The following is a 23,706-nucleotide window of genomic DNA, read 5'->3' as shown; positions in this document are numbered from 1 at the left end:
CTGCCTCTCTATCCCATAATGTAAAAGGAGGCATGGAATGCCCAACATAGCCCTCTCCCTCAACTCTAGCTAGCGCAGCCAGGTACTGCTACCATCCCTGCATTTTGCAAGCACCACTGGCAAGTGACATTCACACCACTCAATCCACTCTAATGCTCCCACTCTTGCCCTATATTCCTCTCCAAGTGCTTTCCGGATTATGAGGGTTCTCATTCACTGTTTGCAGTCCAGCTAACTTGACTACTTTCTGCTCCTTACTCCAGGTTCAACGATGAAAATAGTTTTCAAAGAAAGTCACAACACGTGTAATATAAGGGGAAGCAGCAGTTGCAGCAGGCAGGCAGGCAGGCAAATAACCGCACTGCCTAGGCCGGGTGATGGCACTTAACAGCCAAAAAATGTCTATTGACCTATGTGTTTCTAGTTTACACACAAGCTCAATTCTATAGGGTCCAGCTTGCAGGGTGACATGCAAACTGGCACTTAGCATCTTGTCCTTGCAATCTTTGCACACAGCTTCCAAGGCCTTTTCCACCTCAACAACCCAATCACCTCTGCACCCACTCTTACTCGTCTCACAGCACCTCCCATAAGTTAGAAATACATCTTTTGTTGTTAGATTTCCTTCATGGGGCTTAGCAAGGCATTTGCACCTTTTCAAAGGGCCATAGAAGAAAGGAAAAAAGGAGAAGCATAATAGAGTAGGTAGTAGGTGGAAGACGAGGGGTGAGGTTGAAATAAAAATGGGAGGGTTGGCAGTAAAAGAAACACGGTCTGGTAGACAGTACGAAGTTAGGGAACAAGATGAGCGAGGGATGAGGAAAGATGTCTCAGGCATGCAGTTCTCTGAGTCCTCTCCACTGTGCCTGAAGAAAGAGCCTTCCTATTGCTATCTCTCTCCCGAATGGATACATTTGCCTGCAGATCCCAGAACTAATGTCACTTGGACAGAGGGCAAACAGAGGGCACTGAGAGGTGCACACCCCTTCATTTCACTAGGCTCCTGGGGCTTCTGGGAGGAAAATAAGCATCAGTATTCCAGCAAGGTCATTGTCACCATGGTCACCATCACTAGGGGATTATGGCGCAGGCTGTGACACTCTACGGGACCTGGGTGGCAAGGCCTACACTGACAAGCACTGATCCTAACCCTAAGCTGCATGGGTGACTGCACCATAGAGGCTCATCGGACATAGGGCTGTGCCCGTAAGGGCTGTGGTCGCGTTTGGGAGCGTTAGGGATGCAAGGAGGACGCAGGGCGTAGACCTCTGCCCGTTGCACTCCAGGATTAGGCCCTGCTGGTCAGTGGCAGAGCCAGCCTCTCCAAAATGGATAAAGTTGAAGGCAGAAAGCAGCCCTGTGCCATGACTTTCACCCCCAGGGCAATGAGTGGGAAAGGCTCATTACATCAAGAGCCTGTCAAATCTTTCACCTTTCAGAGCAGAGTGTTTACATTTGAAAAATCATTACCAGGCAGCAATAAATAAACAGACAGCCGCAGAGGACAGAAGCGTGCCCAATGCATATGAATGCACCCAACCCCCCCATGACAAAGCCAAAGACTTAATGACCTGCTTAGCTTTTAGTGGCTCATACCTCCCAATGATTAGCCTCTCTCCGTGAAACTAAACATCCTCTGAACTGGGGTGGAAGCTAGGTCTAATGTGCCAAAGGAAGGCATCATGAAAATTATGATTCTTGATCTCAGAGGAAGGAGGGCCAATAGGCCAAAGAGTTAATGAAACTACTGCCCCATCCTATGTGTAGCCTGCAGGTGACACCTTCAGTTGCAGGTGAGATGCTGATACAGGTTTGCTTGCTATGCAGGGGCCTGTGGTCACCTGACAGCACCTCGAGAAGGTGTCCTGTTTGAGGCCCAGCGCAATTATCTTATTGACCATGAGCCGTAGGTTTCACTTTTCCCCCTCATTTTTTCCAGTCAGTTGGGAGCAGAGAGACAAGCTTATCTATGGGGGTTACCAAGGCAAGAGTGCACAAAACAAAGCAACAACGGTTAATGGGAATGCAGGTATTGGTGTGGGATTAGTTGTGAGCTGGTCACTCTGGGCCTTGAATCCTCATTTTCACTGAAAAAAAAAAGGAAAAACAAGAATGACACACCTATTGTGGGATTAGAACTCAGGTCGCTTGTATTCCAAGACCATGCACTTATGACTTGCGCCACTGGCCTCTCAGCTTGTGAAAGCAGGTTTCTAGCATGTATATCTTTCTCCTGCATGCCCATGGGAGCATACCCGTTTGCATTGTGAAACATGATCAATGAAGCCAACGAAGATATGACATCTGGCCCCCCGCTCCACTGTGTACCAAGTAACTGCAGTGGTACGGAGGGGAAGGTGGTAAAGGGTCCCCTTGGGAGAGGAGGTAGGGCAAGATAAAGGGTGGTCTGTGGTATGGTAGGTAGGGGAAGGGCAGTGGGTAGTGCAGGTAACAGGGGGAGGCAGGTGAGGTAGAGCAGCGTAAGGGGAGGTTGTGCAAGATAAAAAGTCCCCCTAAGGGAGGGTGTCATAGAATTGTGGAGGGCCTTGCGTTGTGGAGGGTAGGATACAGAAAGGGGACTGCGAGGAGTGAAAAGGGGGGCCCTGTGGAGGTATTGAGCAGGTGGAATGCAGCCCATAACGGGAAACTTTTATTTTTAAGTCATGTTTAGAGAGTGTGCAGTGATCGAATGGACTACGGGCTACGTACTGCCTTTCCAGCATTGCATGCTGTGTGGATGATATGATCAGTCATTTATAACGTACCTTTAAACAAGTGTTTCCAGGACGCAAAGTAGTGCATTGCACCTGGACTGCATGCTTTAGCAAACACAGAGCATGCAATGCTGTGAGATACAGGGCCTTTGCACTGGGTATCCATCAAATCAAAAAGCCCTCAACTTCTCTCTTGCCTGATACTATCTGCCTCTCTATCCCATAATGTAAAAGGAGGCATGGAATGCCCAACATAGCCCTCTCCCTCAACTCTAGCTAGCGCAGCCAGGTACTGCTACCATCCCTGCATTTTGCAAGCACCACTGGCAAGTGACATTCACACCACTCAATCCACTCTAATGCTCCCACTCTTGCCCTATATTCCTCTCCAAGTGCTTTCGGGATTATGAGGGTTCTCATTCACTGTTTGCAGTCCAGCTAACATGACTACTTTCTGCTCCTTACTCCAGGTTCAACGATGAAAATAGTTTTCAAAGAAAGTCACAACACCTGTAATTTAAGGGCAAGCAGCAGTTGCAGCAGGCAGGCAGGCAGGCAAATAAACGCACTGCCTAGGCCGGGTGATGGCACTTAGCAGCCAAAAAATGTCTTTTGACCTATGTGTTTCTAGTTTACACACAAACTCAATTCTACAGGGTCCAGCTTGCAGGGTGACATGCAAACTGGCACTTAGCATCTTGTCCTTGCAATCTTTGCACACAGCTTCCAAGGCCTTTCCCACCTCAACAACCCAATCACCTCTGCACCCACTCTTACTCGTCTCAGAGCACCTCCCATAAGTTAGGACTACATCTTTTGTTGTTAGATTTCCTTCATGGGGCTTAGCAAGGCCTTTGCACCTTTTCAAAGGGCCATAGAAGAAAGGAAAAAAGGAGAAGCATAATAGAGTAGGTAGTAGGTGGAAGACGAGGGGTGAGGTTGAAATAAAAATGGGAGGGTTGGCAGTAAAAGAAACACGGTCTGGCAGACAGTACCAAGTTAGGGAACAAGTTGAGCGAGGGATGAGGAAAGATGTCTCAGGCATGCAGTTCTCTGAGTCCTCTCCACTGTGCCTGAGGAAAGAGCCTTCCTATTGCTATCTCTCTCCCGAATGGATACATTTGCCTGCAGATCCCAGAACTAATGTCACTTGGACAGAGGACAAACAGAGGGCACTGAGAGGTGCACACCCCTTCATTTCACTAGGCTCCTGGGGCTTCTGGGAGGAAAATAAGGCATAAGTATTCCAGCAAGGTCATTGTCACCATGGTCACCATCACTAGGGGATTATGGCACAGGCTGTGACACTCTACGGGACCTGGGTGGCAAGGCCTACACTGACAAGCACTGATCCTAACCCTAAGCTGCATGGGTGACTGCACCATAGAGGCTCATCGTACATAGGGCTGTGCCCGTAAGGGCTGTGGTCGCGTTTGGGAGCGTTAGGGATGCGTGGAGGACGCAGGGCGCAGACCTCTGCCCGTTGCACTCCAGGATTAGGCCCTGCTGGTCAGTGGCAGAGCCAGCCTCTCCAAAATGGATAAAGTTGAAGGCAGAAAGCAGCCCTGTGCCATGACTTTCACCCCCAGGGCAATGAGTGGGAAAGGCTCATTACATCAAGAGCCTGTCAAATCTTTCACCTTTCAGAGCAGAGTGTTTACATTTGAAAAATCATTACCAGGCAGCAATAAATAAACAGACAGCCGCAGAGGACAGAAGCGTGCCCAATGCATATGAATGCACCCAAACCCCCCCATGACGAAGCCAAAGACTTAATGACCTGCTTAGCTTTTAGTGGCTCATACCTCCGAATGATTAGCCTCTCTCCGTGAAACTAAACATCCTCTGAACTGGGGTGGAAGCTAGGTCTAATGTGCCAAAGGAAGGCATCATGAAAATTATGATTCTTGATCTCAGAGGAAGGAGGGCCAATAGGCCAAAGGGTTAATGCACCTACTGCCCCATCCTATGTGTAGCCTGCAGGTGACACCTTCAGTTGCAAGTGAGATGCTGATACAGGTTTGCTTGCTATGCAGGGGCCTGTGGTCACCTCACAGCACCTCGAGAAGGTGTCCTGTTTGAGGCCCAGCGCAATTATCTTATTGACCATGAGCCGTAGGTTTCACTTTTCCCCTCATTTTTTCCAGTTAGTTGGGAGCAGAGAGACAAGCTTATCTATGGGGGTTACCAAGGCAAGAGTGCACAAAACAAAGCCACAACGGTTAATGGGAATGCAGGTATTGGTGTGGGATTAGTTGTGGGCTGGTCACTCTGGGCCTTGAATCCTCATTTTCACTGAAAAAAAAAGAAAAAACAAGAATGACACACCGATTGTGGGATTAGAACTCAGGTCGCCTTCATTGCAAGACCATGCACTTATCACTTGCGCCACTGGTCTCTCAGCTTGTACGAGCAGGTTTCTGGCATGTATATCTTTCTCCTGCATGGCCATGGGAGCATACCCGTTTGCATTGTGAAACATGATCAATGAAGCCAATGAAGATATGACATCTGGCCCCCCGCTCCACTGTGTACCAAGTAACTGCAGTGGTACGGAGGGGAAGGTGGTAAAGGGTCCCCTTGGGAGAGGAGGTAGGGCAAGATAAAGGGTGGTCTGTGGTATGGTAGGTAGGGGAAGGGCAGTGGGTAGTGCAGGTAACAGGGGGAGGCAGGTGAGGTAGAGCAGCGTAAGGGGAGGTTGTGCAAGATAAAAAGTCCCCCTGAGGGAGGGTGTCATAGAATTGTGGAGGGCCTTTCGTTGTGGAGGGTGGGATATAGAAAGGGGACTGCGAGGAGTGGAAAGGGGGGCCCTGTGGAGGTATTGAGCAGGTGGAATGCAGCCCATAACGGGAAACTTTTATTTTTAAGTCATGTTTAGAGAGTGTGCAGTGATCAAATGGACTACGGGCTACGTACTGCCTTTCCAGCATTGCATGCTGTGTGGATGATATGATCAGTCATTTATAACGTACCTTTAAACAAGTGTTTCCAGGACGCAAAGTAGTGCATTGCACCTGGACTGCATGCTTTAGCAAACACAGAGCATGCAATGCTGTGAGATACGAGGCCGTTGCACTGGGTATCCATCAAATCAAAAAGCCCTCAACTTCTCTCTTGCCTGATACTATCTGCCTCTCTATCCCATAATGTAAAAGGAGGCATGGAATGCCCAACATAGCCCTCTCCCTCAACTCTAGCTAGCGCAGCCAGGTACTGCTACCATCCCTGCATTTTGCAAGCACCACTGGCAAGTGACATTCACACCACTCAATCCACTCTAATGCTCCCACTCTTGCCCTATATTCCTCTCCAAGTGCTTTCGGGATTATGAGGGTTCTCATTCACTGTTTGCAGTCCAGCTAACTTGACTACTTTCTGCTCCTTACTCCAGGTTCAACGATGAAAATAGTTTTCAAAGAAAGTCACAACACGTGTAATATAAGGGCAAGCAGCAGTTGCAGCAGGCAGGCAGGCAGGCAGGCAGGCAGGCAAATAACCGCACTGCCTAGGCCGGGTGATGGCACTTAACAGCCAAAAAATGTCTATTGACCTATGTGTTTCTAGTTTACACACAAGCTCAATTCTACAGGGTCCAGCTTGCAGGGTGACATGCAAACTGGCACTTAGCATCTTGTCCTTGCAATCTTTGCACACAGCTTCCCAGGCCTTTCCCACCTCAACAACCCAATCACCTCTGCACCCACTCTTACTCGTCTCACAGCACCTCACATAAGTTAGGAATACATCTTTTGTTGTTAGATTTCCTTCATGGGGCTTAGCAAGGCCTTTGCACCTTTTCAAAGGGCCATAGAAGAAAGGAAAAAAGGAGAAGCATAATAGAGTAGGTAGTAGGTGGAAGACGAGGGGTGAGGTTGAAATAAAAATGGGAGGGTTGGCAGTAAAAGAAACACGGTCTGGTAGACAGTACCAAGTTAGGGAACAAGATGAGCGAGGGATGAGGAAAGATGTCTCAGGCATGCAGTTCTCCGAGTCCTCTCCACTGTGCCTGAAGAAAGAGCCTTCCTATTGCTATCTCTCTCCCGAATGGATACATTTGCCTGCAGATCCCAGAACTAATGTCACTTGGACAGAGGGCAAACAGAGGGCACTGAGAGGTGCACACCCCTTCATTTCACTAGGCTCCTGGGGCTTCTGGGAGGAAAATAAGGCATCAGTATTCCAGCAAGGTCATTGTCACCATGGTCACCATCACTAGGGGATTATGGCGCAGGCTGTGACACTCTACGGGACCTGGGTGGCAAGGCCTACACTGACAAGCACTGATCCTAACCCTAAGCTGCATGGGTGACTGCACCATAGAGGCTCATCGGACATAGGGCTGTGGTCGCGTTTGGGAGCGTTAGGGATGCGTGGAGGACGCAGGGCGCAGACCTCTGCCCGTTGCACTCCAGGATTAGGCCCTGCTGGTCAGTGGCAGAGCCAGCCTCTCCAAAATGGATAAAAATGAAGGCAGAAAGCAGCCCTGTGCCATGACTTTCACCCCCAGGGCAATGAGTGGGAAAGGCTCACTACATCAAGAGCCTGTCAAATCTCTCACCTTTCAGAGCAGAGTGTTTACATTTGAAAAATCATTACCAGGCAGCAATAAATAAACAGAAAGCCGCAGAGGACAGAAGCGTGCCCAATGCATATGAATGCACCCAAACCCCCCCATGACGAAGCCAAAGACTTAATGACCTGCTTAGCTTTTAGTGGCTCATACCTCCCAATGATTAGCCTCTCTCCGTGAAACTAAACATCCTCTGAACTGGAGTGGAAGCTAGGTCTAATGTGCCAAAGGAAGGCATCATGAAAATTATGATTCTTGATCTCAGAGGAAGGAGGGCCAATAGGCCAAAGGGTTAATGCACCTACTACCCCATCCTATGTGTAGCCTGCAGGTGACACCTTCAGTTGCAGGTGAGATGCTGATACAGGTTTGCTTGCTATGCAGGGGCCTGTGGTCACCTGACAGCACCTCGAGAAGGTGTCCTGTTTGAGGCCCAGCGCAATTATCTTATTGACCATGAGCCATAGGTTTCACTTTTCCCCCTCATTTTTTCCAGTCAGTTGGGAGCATAGAGACAAGCTTATGTATGGGGGTTACCAAGGCAAGAGTGCACAAAACAAAGCCACAACGGTTAATGGCAATGCAGGTATTGGTGTGGGATTAGTTGTGGGCTGGTCACTCTGGGCCTTGAATCCTCATTTTCACTGAAAAAAAAAGAAAAAACAAGAATGACACACCTATTGTGGGATTAGAATTCAGGTCGCTTGCATTGGAAGACCATGCACTTATCACTTGCGCCACAGGCCTCTCAGCTTGTGAAAGCAGGTTTCTGGCATGTATATCTTTCTCCTGCATGCCCATGGGAGCATACCCGTTTGCATTGTGAAACATGATCAATGAAGCCAACGAAGATATGACATCTGGCCCCCTGCTCCACTGTATACCAACTAACTGCAGTGGCGTAGTGGTTAAGTGCTTGAAGACCTGGGTTCAAATCCTGCCATCGGGCCCATATCTGTAAAGGAATCGTTGGTTAAATTCCTTGTACTGTTACAAGTACCCCCAGGACTTCTAAAAGGTTCTGTGGTAATGAGTAATGAAAAGAGTTCCCTGTAGAGGGAAAAAGGGGAAGGAGTAAAGTAGGGCAGGATTAAGGGGGCATGGGTAGAGAGGGAAAGGTGCTACAGGGTCCCCTTGGGAGAGGAGGTAGGGCAAGATAAAGGGTGGTCTGTGGTATGGTAGGTAGGGGTAGGGGAGTGGGTAGTGCAGGTAACGGGGAGGCAGATGAGGTAGAGCAGCGTAAGGGGAGGTAGTGCAAGATAAAAAGTCCCCCTGAGGGAGGGTGTCATAGAATTGTGGAGGGCCTTGGGTTGTGGAGGGTGGGATACAGAAAGGAGAGGAGGGAAAGGGGACTGTGAGGAGTGAAAAGGGGGGCCCTGTGGAGGTATTGAGCAGGTGGAATGCAGCCCATAAGGGGAAACTTTTATTTTTAAGTCATGTTTAGAGAGAGTGCAGTGATCGACTGGACTACGGGCTACGTACTGCCTTTGCAGCATTGCATGCTGTGTGGATGATATGATAAGTCATTTATAACGTACCTTTAAACAAGTGTTTCCAGGACGCAAAGTAGTGCATTGCACCTGGACTGAATGCTTTAGCAAACACAGAGCATGCAATGCTGTGAGATACAGGGCCTTTGCACTGGGTATCCATCAAATCAAAAAGCCCTCAACTTCTCTCTTGCCTGAAACTATCTGCCTCTCTATCCCATAATGTAAAAGGAGGCATGGAATGCCCAACATAGCCCTCTCCCTCAACTATAGCTAGCGCAGCCAGGTACTGCTACCATCCCTGCATTTTGCAAGCACCACTGGCAAGTGACATTCACACCACTCAATCCACTCTAATGCTCCCACTCTTGCCCTATCTTCCTCTCCAAGTGCTTTCGGGATTATGAGGGTTCTCATTCACTGTTTGCAGTCCAGCTAACTTGACTACTTTCTGCTCCTCACTCCAGGTTCAACGATGAAAATAGTTTTCAAAGAAAGTCACAACACCTGTAATATAAGGGCAAGCAGCAGTTGCAGCAAGCAGGCAGGCAGGCAAATAACCGCACTGCCTAGGCCGGGTGATGGCACTTAACAGCCAAAAAATGTCTATTGACCTATGTGTTTCTAGTTTACACACAAGCTCAATTCTACAGGGTCCAGCTTGCAGGGTGACATGCAAACTGGCACTTAGCATCTTGTCCTTGCAATCTTTGCACACAGCTTCCAAGGCCTTTCCCACCTCAACAACCCAATCACCTCTGCACCCACTCTTACTCGTCTCACAGCAACTCCCATAAGTTAGGAATACATCTTTTGTTGTTAGATTTCCTTCATGGGGCTTAGCAAGGCCTTTGCACCTTTTCAAAGGGCCATAGAAGAAAAGTTAAAAGGAGAAGCATAATAGAGTAGGTAGTAGGTGGAAGACGAGGGGTGAGGTTGAAATAAAAATGGGAGGGTTGGCAGTCAAGGAAACACGGTCTGGCAGAGAGTACGAAGTTACGGAACAAGATGAGCGAGGGATGAGGAAAGATGTCTCAGGCATGCAGTTCTCTGAGCCCTCTCCACTGTGCCTGAAGAAAGAGCCTTCCTATTGCTATCTCTCTCCCGAATGGATACATTTGCCTGCAGATCCCAGAACTAATTTCACTTGGACAGAGGGCAAACAGAGGACACTGAGAGGTGCACACCCCTTCATTTCACTAGGCTCCTGGGGCTTCTGGGAGGAAAATAAGGCATCAGTATTCCAGCAAGATCATTGTCACCATGGTCACCATCACTAGGGGATTATGGCGCAGGCTGTGACACTCTACGGGACCTGGGTGGCAAGGCCTACACTGACAAGCACTGATCCTAACCCTAAGCTGCATGGGTGACTGCACCATAGAGGCTCATCGGACATAGGGCTGTGCCTGTAAGGGCTGTGGTCGCGTTTGGGAGCGTTAGGGACGCGTGGAGGACGCAGGGCGCAGACCTCTCCCCGTTGCACTCCAGGATTAGGCCCTGCTGGTCAGTGGCAGAGCCAGCCTCTCCAAAATGGATAAAGTTGAAGGCAGAAAGCAGCCCTGTGCCATGACTTTCACCCCCAGGGCAATGAGTGGGAAAGGCTCACTACATCAAGAGCCTGTCAAATCTTTCACCCTTCAGAGCAGAGTGTTTACATTTGAAAAATTATTACCAGGCAGCAATAAATAAACAGACAGCCGCAGAGGACAGAAGCGTGCCCAATGCATATGAATGCACCCAAACCCCCCCATGACGAAGCCAAAGACTTAATGACCTGCTTAGCTTTTAGTGGCTCATACCTCCCAATGATTAGCCTCTCTCCGTGAAACTAAACATCCTCTGAACTGGGGTGGAAGCTAGGTCTAATGTGCCAAAGGAAGGCATCATGAAAATTATGATTCTTGATCTCAGAGGAAGGAGGGCCAATAGGCCAAAGGGTTAATGCACCTACTGCCCCATCCTATGTGTAGCCTGCAGGTGACACCTTCAGTTGCAGGTGAGATGCTGATACAGGTTTGCTTGCTATGCAGGGGTCTGTGGTCACCTGACAGCACCTCGAGAAGGTGTCCTGTTTGAGGCCCAGCGCAATTATCTTACTGACCATGAGCCGTAGGTTTCACTTTTCCCCCTCATTTTTTCCAGTCAGTTGGGAGCAGAGAGACAAGCTTATCTATGGGGGTTACCAAGGCAAGAGTGCACAAAACAAAGCCACAACGGTTAATGGGAATGCAGGTATTGGTGTGGGATTAGTTGTGGGCTGGTCACTCTGGGCCTTGAATACTCATTTTCACTGAAAAAAAAAGAAATAACAAGAATGACACACCATTTGTGGGATTAGAACTCAGGTCCCTGCATTGCAAGACCATGCACTTATCACTTGCGCCACTGGCCTCTCAGCTTATGAGGGCAGGTTTCTGGCATGTATATCTTTCTCCTGCATGCCCATGGGAGCATACCCGTTTGCATTGTGAAACATGATCAATGAAGCCAACGAAGATATGACATCTGGCCCCCTGCTCCACTGTATACCAACTAACTGCAGTGGCGTAGTGGTTAAGTGCTTGAAGACCTGGGTTCAAATCCTGCCATCGGGCCCATATCTGTAAAGGAATCGTTGGTTAAATTCCTTGTACTGTTACAAGTACCCCCAGGACTTCTAAAAGGTTCTGTGGTAATGAGTAATGAAAAGAGTTCCCTGTAGAGGGAAAAAGGGGAAGGAGTAAAGTAGGGCAGGATTAAGGGGGCATGGGTAGAGAGGGAAAGGTGCTACAGGGTCCCCTTGGGAGAGGAGGTAGGGCAAGATAAAGGGTGGTCTGTGGTATGGTAGGTAGGGGTAGGGGAGTGGGTAGTGCAGGTAACGGGGAGGCAGATGAGGTAGAGCAGCGTAAGGGGAGGTAGTGCAAGATAAAAAGTCCCCCTGAGGGAGGGTGTCATAGAATTGTGGAGGGCCTTGGGTTGTGGAGGGTGGGATACAGAAAGGAGAGGAGGGAAAGGGGACTGTGAGGAGTGAAAAGGGGGGCCCTGTGGAGGTATTGAGCAGGTGGAATGCAGCCCATAAGGGGAAACTTTTATTTTTAAGTCATGTTTAGAGAGAGTGCAGTGATCGACTGGACTACGGGCTACGTACTGCCTTTGCAGCATTGCATGCTGTGTGGATGATATGATAAGTCATTTATAACGTACCTTTAAACAAGTGTTTCCAGGACGCAAAGTAGTGCATTGCACCTGGATTGAATGCTTTAGCAAACACAGAGCATGCAATGCTGTGAGATACAGGGCCTTTGCACTGGGTATCCATCAAATCAAAAAGCCCTCAACTTCTCTATTGCCTGAAACTATCTGCCTCTCTATCCCATAATGTAAAAGGAGGCATGGAATGCCCAACATAGCCCTCTCCCTCAACTCTAGCTAGCGCAGCCAGGTACTGCTACCATCCCTGCATTTTGCAAGCACCACTGGCAAGTGACATTCACACCACTCAATCCACTCTAATGCTCCCACTCTTGCCCTATCTTCCACTCCAAGTGCTTTCGGGATTATGAGGGTTCTCATTCACTGTTTGCAGTCCAGGTAACTTGACTACTTTCTGCTCCTCACTCCAGGTTCAACGATGAAAATAGTTTTCAAAGAAAGTCACAACACCTGTAATATAAGGGCAAGCAGCAGTTGCAGCAAGCAGGCAGGCAGGCAAATAACCGCACTGCCTAGGCCGGGTGATGGCACTTAACAGCCAAAAAATGTCTATTGACCTATGTGTTTCTAGTTTACACACAAGCTCAATTCTACAGGGTCCAGCTTGCAGGGTGACATGCAAACTGGCACTTAGCATCTTGTCCTTGCAATCTTTGCACACAGCTTCCAAGGCCTTTCCCACCTCAACAACCCAATCACCTCTGCACCCACTCTTACTCGTCTCACAGCACCTCCCATAAGTTAGGAATACATCTTTTGTTGTTAGATTTCCTTCATGGGGCTTAGCAAGGCCTTTGCACCTTTTCAAAGGGCCATAGAAGAAAGGAAAAAAGGAGAAGCATAATAGAGTAGGTAGTAGGTGGAAGACGAGGGGTGAGGTTGAAATAAAAATGGGAGGGTTGGCAGTAAAGGAAACACGGTCTGGCAGAGAGTACGAAGTTACGGAACAAGATGAGCGAGGGATGAGGAAAGATGTCTCAGGCATGCAGTTCTCTGAGCCCTCTCCACTGTGCCTGAAGAAAGAGCCTTCCTATTGCTATCTCTCTCCCGAATGGATACATTTGCCTGCAGATCCCAGAACTAATTTCACTTGGACAGAGGGCAAACAGAGGACACTGAGAGGTGCACACCCCTTCATTTCACTAGGCTCCTGGGGCTTCTGGGAGGAAAATAAGGCATCAGTATTCCAGCAAGATCATTGTCACCATGGTCACCATCACTAGGGGATTATGGCGCAGGCTGTGACACTCTACGGGACCTGGGTGGCAAGGCCTACACTGACAAGCACTGATCCTAACCCTAAGCTGCATGGGTGACTGCACCATAGAGGCTCATCGGGCATAGGGCTGTGCCTGTAAGGGCTGTGGTCGCGTTTGGGAGCGTTAGGGACGCGTGGAGGACGCAGGGCGCAGACCTCTCCCCGTTGCACTCCAGGATTAGGCCCTGCTGGTCAGTGGCAGAGCCAGCCTCTCCAAAATGGATAAAGTTGAAGGCAGAAAGCAGCCCTGTGCCATGACTTTCACCCCCAGGGCAATGAGTGGGAAAGGCTCACTACATCAAGAGCCAGTCAAATCTTTCACCTTTCAGAGCAGAGTGTTTACATTTGAAAAATTATTACCAGGCAGCAATAAATAAACAGACAGCCGCAGAGGACAGAAGCGTGCCCAATGCATATGAATGCACCCAAACCCCCCCATGACGAAGCCAAATACTTAATGACCTGCTTAGCTTTTAGTGGCTCATACCTCCCAATGATTAGCCTCTCTCCGTGAAACTAAACATCCTCTGAACTGGGGTGGAAGCTAGGTCTAATGTGCCAAAGGAAGGCATCATGAAAATTATGATTCTTGATCTCAGAGGAAGGAGGGCCAATAGGCCAAAGGGTTAATGCACCTACTGCCCCATCCTATGTGTAGCCTGCAGGTGACACCTTCAGTTGCAGGTGAGATGCTGATACAGGTTTGCTTGCTATGCAGGGGCCTGTGGTCACCTGACAGCACCTCGAGAAGGTGTCCTGTTTGAGGCCCAGCGTAATTATCTTACTGACCATGAGCCGTAGGTTTCACTTTTCCCCCTCATTTTTTCCAGTCAGTTGGGAGCAGAGAGACAAGCTTATCTATGGGGGTTACCAAGGCAAGAGTGCACAAAACAAAGCCACAACGGTTAATGGGAATGCAGGTATTGGTGTGGGATTAGTTGTGGGCTGGTCACTCTGGGCCTTGAATACTCATTTTCACTGAAAAAAAAAGAAATAACAAGAATGACACACCTATTGTGGGATTAGAACTCAGGTCGCTTGTATTGCAAGACCATGCAATTATTACTTGCGCCACTGGCCTCTCAGCTTGTGAGGGCAGGTTTCTGGCATGTATATCTTTCTCCTGCATGCCCATGGGAGCATACCCGTTTGCATTGTGAAACATGATCACTGATGCCAACGAAGATATGACATCTGGCCCCCTGCTCCACTGTATACCAACTAACTGCAGTGGCGTAGTGGTTAAGTGCTTGAAGACCTGGGTTCAAATCCTGCCATCGGGCCCATATCTGTAAAGGAATCGTTGGTTAAATTCCTTGTACTGTTACAAGTACCCCCAGGACTTCTAAAAGGTTCTGTGGTAATGAGTAATGAAAAGAGTTCCCTGTAGAGGGAAAAAGGGGAAGGAGTAAAGTAGGGCAGGATTAAGGGGGCATGGGTAGAGAGGGAAAGGTGCTACAGGGTCCCCTTGGGAGAGGAGGTAGGGCAAGATAAAGGGTGGTCTGTGGTATGGTAGGTAGGGGTAGGGGAGTGGGTAGTGCAGGTAACGGGGAGGCAGATGAGGTAGAGCAGCGTAAGGGGAGGTAGTGCAAGATAAAAAGTCCCCCTGAGGGAGGGTGTCATAGAATTGTGGAGGGCCTTGGGTTGTGGAGGGTGGGATACAGAAAGGAGAGGAGGGAAAGGGGACTGTGAGGAGTGAAAAGGGGGGCCCTGTGGAGGTATTGAGCAGGTGGAATGCAGCCCATAAGGGGAAACTTTTATTTTTAAGTCATGTTTAGAGAGAGTGCAGTGATCGACTGGACTACGGGCTACGTACTGCCTTTGCTGCATTGCATGCTGTGTGGATGATATGATAAGTCATTTATAACGTACCTTTAAACAAGTGTTTCCAGGACGCAAAGTAGTGCATTGCACCTGGACTGAATGCTTTAGCAAACACAGAGCATGCAATGCTGTGAGATACAGGGCCTTTGCACTGGGTATCCATCAAATCAAAAAGCCCTCAACTTCTCTATTGCCTGAAACTATCTGCCTCTCTATCCCATAATGTAAAAGGAGGCATGGAATGCCCAACATAGCCCTCTCCCTCAACTCTAGCTAGCGCAGCCAGGTACTGCTACCATCCCTGCATTTTGCAAGCACCACTGGCAAGTGACATTCACACCACTCAATCCACTCTAATGCTCCCACTCTTGCCCTATCTTCCTCTCCAAGTGCTTTCGGGATTATGAGGGTTCTCATTCACTGTTTGCAGTCCAGGTAACTTGACTACTTTCTGCTCCTCACTCCAGGTTCAACGATGAAAATAGTTTTCAAAGAAAGTCACAACACCTGTAATATAAGGGCAAGCAGCAGTTGCAGCAAGCAGGCAGGCAGGCAAATAACCGCACTGCCTAGGCCGGGTGATGGCACTTAACAGCCAAAAAATGTCTATTGACCTATGTGTTTCTAGTTTACACACAAGCTCAATTCTACAGGGTCCAGCTTGCAGGGTGACATGCAAACTGGCACTTAGCATCTTGTCCTTGCAATCTTTGCACACAGCTTCCAAGGCCTTTCCCACCTCAACAACCCAATCACCTCTGCACCCACTCTTACTCGTCTCACAGCAACTCCCATAAGTTAGGAATACATCTTTTGTTGTTAGATTTCCTTCATGGGGCTTAGCAAGGCCTTTGCACCTTTTCAAAGGGCCATAGAAGAAAGGAAAAAAGGAGAAGCATAATAGAGTAGGTAGTAGGTGGAAGACGAGGGGTGAGGTTGAAATAAAAATGGGAGGGTTGGCAGTCAAGGAAACACGGTCTGGCAGAGAGTACGAAGTTACGGAACAAGATGAGCGAGGGATGAGGAAAGATGTCTCAGGCATGCAGTTCTCTGAGCCCTCTCCACTGTGCCTGAAGAAAGAGCCTTCCTATTGCTATCTCTCTCCCGAATGGATACATTTGCCTGCAGATCCCAGAACTAATTTCACTTGGACAGAGGGCAAACAGAGGACACTGAGAGGTGCACACCCCTTCATTTCACTAGGCTCCTGGGGCTTCTGGGAGGAAAATAAGGCATCAGTATTCCAGCAAGATCATTGTCACCATGGTCACCATCACTAGGGGATTATGGCGCAGGCTGTGACACTCTACGGGACCTGGGTGGCAAGGCCTACACTGACAAGCACTGATCCTAACCCTAAGCTGCATGGGTGACTGCACCATAGAGGCTCATCGGACATAGGGCTGTGCCTGTAAGGGCTGTGGTCGCGTTTGGGAGCGTTAGGGACGCGTGGAGGACGCAGGGCGCAGACCTCTCCCCGTTGCACTCCAGGATTAGGCCCTGCTGGTCAGTGGCAGAGCCAGCCTCTCCAAAATGGATAAAGTTGAAGGCAGAAAGCAGCCCTGTGCCATGACTTTCACCCCCAGGGCAATGAGTGGGAAAGGCTCACTACATCAAGAGCCTGTCAAATCTTTCACCCTTCAGAGCAGAGTGTTTACATTTGAAAAATTATTACCAGGCAGCAATAAATAAACAGACAGCCGCAGAGGACAGAAGCGTGCCCAATGCATATGAATGCACCCAAACCCCCCCATGACGAAGCCAAAGACTTAATGACCTGCTTAGCTTTTAGTGGCTCATACCTCCCAATGATTAGCCTCTCTCCGTGAAACTAAACATCCTCTGAACTGGGGTGGAAGCTAGGTCTAATGTGCCAAAGGAAGGCATCATGAAAATTATGATTCTTGATCTCAGAGGAAGGAGGGCCAATAGGCCAAAGGGTTAATGCACCTACTGCCCCATCCTATGTGTAGCCTGCAGGTGACACCTTCAGTTGCAGGTGAGATGCTGATACAGGTTTGCTTGCTATGCAGGGGTCTGTGGTCACCTGACAGCACCTCGAGAAGGTGTCCTGTTTGAGGCCCAGCGCAATTATCTTACTGACCATGAGCCGTAGGTTTCACTTTTCCCCCTCATTTTTTCCAGTCAGTTGGGAGCAGAGAGACAAGCTTATCTATGGGGGTTACCAAGGCAAGAGTGCACAAAACAAAGCCACAACGGTTAATGGGAATGCAGGTATTGGTGTGGGATTAGTTGTGGGCTGGTCACTCTGGGCCTTGAATACTCATTTTCACTGAAAAAAAAAGTAATAACAAGAATGACACACCTATTGTGGGATTAGAACTCAGGTCGCCTGCATTGCAAGACCATGCACTTATCACTTGCGCCACTGGCCTCTCAGCTTGTGAGGGCAGGTTTCTGGCATGTATATCTTTCTCCTGCATGCCCATGGGAGCATACCCGTTTGCATTGTGAAACATGATCAATGAAGCCAACGAAGATATGACATCTGGCCCCCTGCTCCACTGTATACCAACTAACTGCAGTGGCGTAGTGGTTAAGTGCTTGAAGACCTGGGTTCAAATCCTGCCATGGGGCCCATATCTGTAAAGGAATCGTTGGTTAAATTCCTTGTACTGTTACAAGTACCCCCAGGACTTCTAAAAGGTTCTGTGGTAATGAGTAATGAAAAGAGTTCCCTGTAGAGGGAAAAAGGGGAAGGAGTAAAGTAGGGCAGGATTAAGGGGGCATGGGTAGAGAGGGAAAGGTGCTACAGGGTCCCCTTGGGAGAGGAGGTAGGGCAAGATAAAGGGTGGTCTGTGGTATGGTAGGTAGGGGTAGGGGAGTGGGTAGTGCAGGTAACGGGGAGGCAGATGAGGTAGAGCAGCGTAAGGGGAGGTAGTGCAAGATAAAAAGTCCCCCTGAGGGAGGGTGTCATAGAATTGTGGAGGGCCTTGGGTTGTGGAGGGTGGGATACAGAAAGGAGAGGAGGGAAAGGGGACTGTGAGGAGTGAAAAGGGGGGGAGGTATTGAGCAGGTGGAATGCAGCCCATAAGGGGAAACTTTTATTTTTAAGTCATGTTTAGAGAGAGTGCAGTGATCGACTGGACTACGGGCTACGTACTGCCTTTGCAGCATTGCATGCTGTGTGGATGATATGATAAGTCATTTATAACGTACCTTTAAACAAGTGTTTCCAGGACGCAAAGTAGTGCATTGCACCTGGACTGAATGCTTTAGCAAACACAGAGCATGCAATGCTGTGAGATACAGGGCCTTTGCACTGGGTATCCATCAAATCAAAAAGCCCTCAACTTCTCTCTTGCCTGAAACTATCTGCATCTCTATCCCATAATGTAAAAGGAGCCATGGAATGCCCAACATAGCCCTCTCCCTCAACTCTAGCTAGCGCAGCCAGGTACTGCTACCATCCCTGCATTTTGCAAGCACCACTGGCAAGTGACATTCACACCACTCAATCCACTCTAATGCTCCCACTCTTGCCCTATCTTCCTCTCCAAGTGCTTTCGGGATTATGAGGGTTCTCATTCACTGTTTGCAGTCCAGCTAACTTGACTACTTTCTGCTCCTCACTCCAGGTTCAACGATGAAAATAGTTTTCAAAGAAAGTCACAACACCTGTAATATAAGGGCAAGCAGCAGTTGCAGCAAGCAGGCAGGCAGGCAAATAACCGCACTGCCTAGGCCGGGTGATGGCACTTAACAGCCAAAAAATGTCTATTGACCTATGTGTTTCTAGTTTACACACAAGCTCAATTCTACAGGGTCCAGCTTGCAGGGTGACATGCAAACTGGCACTTAGCATCTTGTCCTTGCAATCTTTGCACACAGCTTCCAAGGCCTTTCCCACCTCAACAACCCAATCACCTCTGCACCCACTCTTACTCGTCTCACAGCAACTCCCATAAGTTAGGAATACATCTTTTGTTGTTAGATTTCCTTCATGGGGCTTAGCAAGGCCTTTGCACCTTTTCAAAGGGCCATAGAAGAAAGGAAAAAAGGAGAAGCATAATAGAGTAGGTAGTAGGTGGAAGACGAGGGGTGAGGTTGAAATAAAAATGGGAGGGTTGGCAGTAAAGGAAACACGGTCTGGCAGAGAGTACGAAGTTACGGAACAAGATGAGCGAGGGATGAGGAAAGATGTCTCAGGCATGCAGTTCTCTGAGCCCTCTCCACTGTGCCTGAAGAAAGAGCCTTCCTATTGCTATCTCTCTCCCGAATGGATACATTTGCCTGCAGATCCCAGAACTAATTTCACTTGGACAGAGGGCAAACAGAGGACACTGAGAGGTGCACACCCGTTCATTTCACTAGGCTCCTGGGGCTTCTGGGAGGAAAATAAGGCATCAGTATTCCAGCAAGATCATTGTCACCATGGTCACCATCACTAGGGGATTATGGCGCAGGCTGTGACACTCTACGGGACCTGGGTGGCAAGGCCTACACTGACAAGCACTGATCCTAACCCTAAGCTGCATGGGTGACTGCACCATAGAGGCTCATCGGACATAGGGCTGTGCCTGTAAGGGCTGTGGTCGCGTTTGGGAGCGTTAGGGACGCGTGGAGGACGCAGGGCGCAGACCTCTCCCCGTTGCACTCCAGGATTAGGCCCTGCTGGTCAGTGGCAGAGCCAGCCTCTCCAAAATGGATAAAGTTGAAGGCAGAAAGCAGCCCTGTGCCATGACTTTCACCCCCAGGGCAATGAGTGGGAAAGGCTCACTACATCAAGAGCCTGTCAAATCTTTCACCCTTCAGAGCAGAGTGTTTACATTTGAAAAATTATTACCAGGCAGCAATAAATAAACAGACAGCCGCAGAGGACAGAAGCGTGCCCAATGCATATGAATGCACCCAAACCCCCCCATGACGAAGCCAAAGACTTAATGACCTGCTTAGCATTTAGTGGCTCATACCTCCCAATGATTAGCCTCTCTCCGTGAAACTAAACATCCTCTGAACTGGGGTGGAAGCTAGGTCTAATGTGCCAAAGGAAGGCATCATGAAAATTATGATTCTTGATCTCAGAGGAAGGAGGGCCAATAGGCCAAAGGGTTAATGCACCTACTGCCCCATCCTATGTGTAGCCTGCAGGTGACACCTTCAGTTGCAGGTGAGATGCTGATACAGGTTTGCTTGCTATGCAGGGGTCTGTGGTCACCTGACAGCACCTCGAGAAGGTGTCCTGTTTGAGGCCCAGCGCAATTATCTTACTGACCATGAGCCGTAGGTTTCACTTTTCCCCCTCATTTTTTCCAGTCAGTTGGGAGCAGAGAGACAAGCTTATCTATGGGGGTTACCAAGGCAAGAGTGCACAAAACAAAGCCACAACGGTTAATGGGAATGCAGGTATTGGTGTGGGATTAGTTGTGGGCTGGTCACTCTGGGCCTTGAATACTCATTTTCACTGAAAAAAAAAGAAATAACAAGAATGACACACCATTTGTGGGATTAGAACTCAGGTCCCTGCATTGCAAGACCATGCACTTATCACTTGCGCCACTGGCCTCTCAGCATATGAGGGCAGGTTTCTGGCATGTATATCTTTCTCCTGCATGCCCATGGGAGCATACCCGTTTGCATTGTCAAACATGATCAATGAAGCCAACGAAGATATGACATCTGGCCCCCTGCTCCACTGTATACCAACTAACTGCAGTGGCGTAGTGGTTAAGTGCTTGAAGACCTGGGTTCAAATCCTGCCATCGGGCCCATATCTGTAAAGGAATCGTTGGTTAAATTCCTTGTACTGTTACAAGTACCCCCAGGACTTCTAAAAGGTTCTGTGGTAATGAGTAATGAAAAGAGTTCCCTGTAGAGGGAAAAAGGGGAAGGAGTAAAGTAGGGCAGGATTAAGGGGGCATGGGTAGAGAGGGAAAGGTGCTACAGGGTCCCCTTGGGAGAGGAGGTAGGGCAAGATAAAGGGTGGTCTGTGGTATGGTAGGTAGGGGTAGGGGAGTGGGTAGTGCAGGTAACGGGGAGGCAGATGAGGTAGAGCAGCGTAAGGGGAGGTAGTGCAAGATAAAAAGTCCCCCTGAGGGAGGGTGTCATAGAATTGTGGAGGGCCTTGGGTTGTGGAGGGTGGGATACAGAAAGGAGAGGAGGGAAAGGGGACTGTGAGGAGTGAAAAGGGGGGGAGGTATTGAGCAGGTGGAATGCAGCCCATAAGGGGAAACTTTTATTTTTAAGTCATGTTTAGAGAGAGTGCAGTGATCGACTGGACTACGGGCTACGTACTGCCTTTGCAGCATTGCATGCTGTGTGGATGATATGATAAGTCATTTATAACGTACCTTTAAACAAGTGTTTCCAGGACGCAAAGTAGTGCATTGCACCTGGACTGAATGCTTTAGCAAACACAGAGCATGCAATGCTGTGAGATACAGGGCCTTTGCACTGGGTATCCATCAAATCAAAAAGCCCTCAACTTCTCTCTTGCCTGAAACTATCTGCATCTCTATCCCATAATGTAAAAGGAGCCATGGAATGCCCAACATAGCCCTCTCCCTCAACTCTAGCTAGCGCAGCCAGGTACTGCTACCATCCCTGCATTTTGCAAGCACCACTGGCAAGTGACATTCACACCACTCAATCCACTCTAATGCTCCCACTCTTGCCCTATCTTCCTCTCCAAGTGCTTTCGGGATTATGAGGGTTCTCATTCACTGTTTGCAGTCCAGCTAACTTGACTACTTTCTGCTCCTCACTCCAGGTTCAACGATGAAAATAGTTTTCAAAGAAAGTCACAACACCTGTAATATAAGGGCAAGCAGCAGTTGCAGCAAGCAGGCAGGCAGGCAAATAACCGCACTGCCTAGGCCGGGTGATGGCACTTAACAGCCAAAAAATGTCTATTGACCTATGTGTTTCTAGTTTACACACAAGCTCAATTCTACAGGGTCCAGCTTGCAGGGTGACATGCAAACTGGCACTTAGCATCTTGTCCTTGCAATCTTTGCACACAGCTTCCAAGGCCTTTCCCACCTCAACAACCCAATCACCTCTGCACCCACTCTTACTCGTCTCACAGCAACTCCCATAAGTTAGGAATACATCTTTTGTTGTTAGATTTCCTTCATGGGGCTTAGCAAGGCCTTTGCACCTTTTCAAAGGGCCATAGAAGAAAGGAAAAAAGGAGAAGCATAATAGAGTAGGTAGTAGGTGGAAGACGAGGGGTGAGGTTGAAATAAAAATGGGAGGGTTGGCAGTAAAGGAAACACGGTCTGGCAGAGAGTACGAAGTTACGGAACAAGATGAGCGAGGGATGAGGAAAGATGTCTCAGGCATGCAGTTCTCTGAGCCCTCTCCACTGTGCCTGAAGAAAGAGCCTTCCTATTGCTATCTCTCTCCCGAATGGATACATTTGCCTGCAGATCCCAGAACTAATTTCACTTGGACAGAGGGCAAACAGAGGACACTGAGAGGTGCACACCCCTTCATTTCACTAGGCTCCTGGGGCTTCTGGGAGGAAAATAAGGCATCAGTATTCCAGCAAGATCATTGTCACCATGGTCACCATCACTAGGGGATTATGGCGCAGGCTGTGACACTCTACGGGACCTGGGTGGCAAGGCCTACACTGACAAGCACTGATCCTAACCCTAAGCTGCATGGGTGACTGCACCATAGAGGCTCATCGGACATAGGGCTGTGCCTGTAAGGGCTGTGGTCGCGTTTGGGAGCGTTAGGGACGCGTGGAGGACGCAGGGCGCAGACCTCTCCCCGTTGCACTCCAGGATTAGGCCCTGCTGGTCAGTGGCAGAGCCAGCCTCTCCAAAATGGATAAAGTTGAAGGCAGAAAGCAGCCCTGTGCCATGACTTTCACCCCCAGGGCAATGAGTGGGAAAGGCTCACTACATCAAGAGCCTGTCAAATCTTTCACCTTTCAGAGCAGAGTTTTTACATTTGAAAAATTATTACCAGGCAGCAATAAATAAACAGACAGCCGCAGAGGACAGAAGCGTGCCCAATGCATATGAATGCACCCAAACCCCCCCATGACGAAGCCAAAGACTTAATGACCTGCTTAGCTTTTAGTGGCTCATACCTCCCAATGATTAGCCTCTCTCCGTGAAACTAAACATCCTCTGAACTGGGGTGGAAGCTAGGTCTAATGTGCCAAAGGAAGGCATCATGAAAATTATGATTCTTGATCTCAGAGGAAGGAGGGCCAATAGGCCAAAGGGTTAATGCACCTACTGCCCCATCCTATGTGTAGCCTGCAGGTGACACCTTCAGTTGCAGGTGAGATGCTGATACAGGTTTGCTTGCTATGCAGGGGCCTGTGGTCACCTGACAGCACCTCGAGAAGGTGTCCTGTTTGAGGCCCAGCGCAATTATCTTACTGACCATGAGCCGTAGGTTTCACTTTTCCCCCTCATTTTTTCCAGTCAGTTGGGAGCAGAGAGACAAGCTTATCTATGGGGGTTACCAAGGCAAGAGTGCACAAAACAAAGCCACAACGGTTAATGGGAATGCAGGTATTGGTGTGGGATTAGTTGTGGGCTGGTCACTCTGGGCCTTGAATACTCATTTTCACTGAAAAAAAAGAAATAACAAGAATGACACACCTATTGTGGGATTAGAACATAGGTCGCCTGCATTGCAAGACCATGCACTTATCACTTGCGCCACTGG

This window comes from Ambystoma mexicanum, chromosome 5q (genome assembly GCF_040938575.1).
Source record: "Ambystoma mexicanum isolate Mex_15411 chromosome 5q, UKY_AmexF1_1, whole genome shotgun sequence".
In the NCBI taxonomy this organism is placed as follows: Eukaryota; Metazoa; Chordata; class Amphibia; order Caudata; family Ambystomatidae; genus Ambystoma; species Ambystoma mexicanum.
Note: the sequence above shows the minus strand (reverse complement) of the source record.